The 2861-nt window shown below is 43.9% G+C and overlaps 1 non-coding gene across 1 annotated transcript; it reads left to right on the top strand.

Annotated features, from left to right (window-relative positions):
* Window positions 1-2460: 2460 nt before the first annotated feature.
* On the top strand, window positions 2461-2533 carry TRNAR-UCG (transfer RNA arginine (anticodon UCG)). Its single transcript has one exon. It is a non-coding gene; the product is annotated as a tRNA-Arg (tRNA).
* Window positions 2534-2861: the final 328 nt, after the last annotated feature.

Below are 2861 nucleotides of genomic sequence, written 5' to 3'. Positions count from 1 at the left end.
TTGTGTCTCGGTAGGATCGAGACAGAAGAGGTGGCAAAAACAAAGGGGAAAATGACCAAAAGGGGGCAGGCTAGACCTCCCCTGACCCTATAGGTTTGATGTGGGGGCCATAAAAGGGCCCCGCGGGGCAAAAAAAAACATTTTTATTTCGATTTGCGCGGGGGAGTGCCCAGTACACGCACCGGGGAGCGTACCGGGGAGCGTACTATTGGGAAAATAGAATGACAGATTTTTTTTAAAAAGAAGCATTTTTTTATAAATTGGAGGTAGTTCTAAAAAGAACTGTTTTTTATTCTTTTTGTTGTTTTATATTTTTTTATTGTTTTTTGGAACATTTTTTACTTTTTTTGGCTTTTATGAACAATTTTATATTTTTTTGTTATTTTTATGGGGACCAACAGAAAACAGGGAATTGTAAACGGCTCAACTGGAGCAAAAAAAATCTGAAAAAAATTAAGGTTTTTTTGGGGCACTTGTGGTTGTCACCAGCACGGTTAATGAGTTTAATGCTTTGCTCACCATAGCTAATTATCCTTCCACAAAATATGCAAACGATTTTAAATTCTCCAAACTTGGGTTGGATGTTTGGGATCATCTCCCTTGTCTCTGGACCCGATGGAGTGGGTTGTTTACTTTGGGAGGTGCTGGGAGAAGATTGAGGAGGTTTTCTGGCCAGTTCTCTGACCTCTGCCCTAGCATAGTTGTTAGGGTGCCGGCGTTGCATGTGGCAAATCATGGTGTTGTTGCCAAAAGAGTATTTTTTGTTAGGGTTCCCCCTTGAAAGTTAAATGCCACAGATTAGACAAGTCACATTTGGCGCATTTACTTTCTTCTGGTCCTTTGGGATTGAAAAAAACTCCCTGATAATGTGCTCCTTTGGCTTATATGGGGTAGTATCTTCAGGCAGGACCCTCCTCCTCTCTTCCTCCTCCTCCTCCTCCTCCTCCTCTTCTTCATCTCCACCACTGTGGTGTTGTGGTGGTCCTTGTGGTGGTGGTGGTGGTGATGGTTGAGATGCTCCTGCTGCTGCTGCTACTGAAGCCATTTTTCAGTCCAAAAAGGTACAGAGAGGTCTTTCAACAGGTCTTCCTCACTCAAAGTACAAAGTGAGAATGAGGAAAATAGGTGGGGGCTTTCATCATTTGGAAAACCAAACTGTCCTGAACCAATGAAAGTGTTATTTTCAGGTCACATGACTCGGGCCTTCATCATTTGGAAACCAAAACTGTCCTGAACCAATGAAAGTGTTATTTTCAGGTCACATGACCCGACGCGCTTACGCTACGCGACCCGGGGCGCGCCCCGGGGCGCTTACGTAGAGCGTTCGTATGCGCGTGGCTGCCTCCGGATGCGCTTACGCCGTGCGTATCACGCGGATGCGGCTACGCGATACCTCACACACATACTAACACATGCACATAAACTATTGAACAACCACTTTTTATTGCAGTCATGCTGCCAGCTACAAACAATACCACTTACAATAATTTCAACATCACTGATAACAATACAAAACAAACATCCCAGTGCTACATTCACAATAAAAATGTGTAAAAGAAGTATGTTTTCTTTGTTTAAAAACAGAATTACAAGCTAGAAGAAATTGGCAAAGCCAATAGCTCTTGCATAGGCAAAACCTCTTGGCTTTGCCACTGCTTGTTAAACTTGTTAACACTGTCGGAGCATTGGTAGCTCCTCATTAGCACCAGTTTAACAACCAAATATAGCAAAAAGCATCAGAACGGTGACCAGTCAAACTTTGCAAAGAGCCATCCACTGCACCTCTGCACGTGCCGCTGAGCTTTTAGTAACATTTTAATTGTTTGAGCTGGGATTGAACATGCTTTTGTTAAAATCTACAGAGTATGTGGCAGATGATGGATTATGTGGCAAATGCGGTAAACCTATAATTATGCGAACCTTGCTGCAGCCAATCAATTGCATAATTCCAGAGGCCTTGACTTTAGGTAAGGCTACGACATCAGGCATGAAAAATAAACTCCACTTATATTTCTCTATCACTTTTATGGCCTCTTATTAGTACAGATGAGGAGTAAAAAGAAAGAACGGGCCAGGAATCAAAAGTGGAACCGCAGCTTCTCGCCTAAGGTTCAACTCAAACAGAAACGCACAATGGCCGAGGCTGCTGCAGAGGCGCGCTACAGGGGACAAAAATGTAGGGAAAATCGAAAACACGAGTGTTAGACTGCTTCTCATTTTGTAAACAATATACTATATATTTGAATAGCATTGCTGAAACACGGCTGCAGCAGCCATGATTTTTTTGAACGAACAAACGCGGGGTTTCATGAAGGATGCTGTGGTCTCCCGCACTGATTGAACAGGGGTGCAGAGGGCGGGCTGCACATGCTATGTCTAGCTGAGGACATGGACCCTTGATCTTCAATAGAAGCACAATGCGTCAAAAAGCGGCTGCACGAGGGAACATCTGTATCCAGTGACTGCGTGGCCTAATGGATAAGGCGTCTGACTTCGGATCAGAAGATTGAGGGTTCGAGTCCCTTCGTGGTCGGAAAATTTTTGCAGAAAATGTGCCTTTTAATTGAACATATATAGGCAACAGTGGCCCGCATTTCATAAACTAGCAAAGTGAAAGATTTTCTTCAAACTAAAACACGTATAACGGCAGACAAGGAAGGGAGGGTGGGAGTGTGGGGTCGGGACAACCAGTCACAGTAGCAGGTAGGGCAGGTAGTGTTGATGAGTGTGCAAGGTGTGCGCGCGCATCCTAACATCAGATACTAAATTAATTGCCACGTTAACTTGACATCATAGAGTGTTCTCTGCTTCTCTAGGGAGGGTGACGCATGAACTGCATTACATTGGTAAAGCGAGTTTTG

Source organism: Lissotriton vulgaris, chromosome 1_1 (assembly GCF_964263255.1).
Source record: "Lissotriton vulgaris chromosome 1_1, aLisVul1.2, whole genome shotgun sequence".
Taxonomy (NCBI): domain Eukaryota; kingdom Metazoa; phylum Chordata; class Amphibia; order Caudata; family Salamandridae; genus Lissotriton; species Lissotriton vulgaris.
This window is presented reverse-complemented; position numbering and strand designations above follow the sequence as displayed.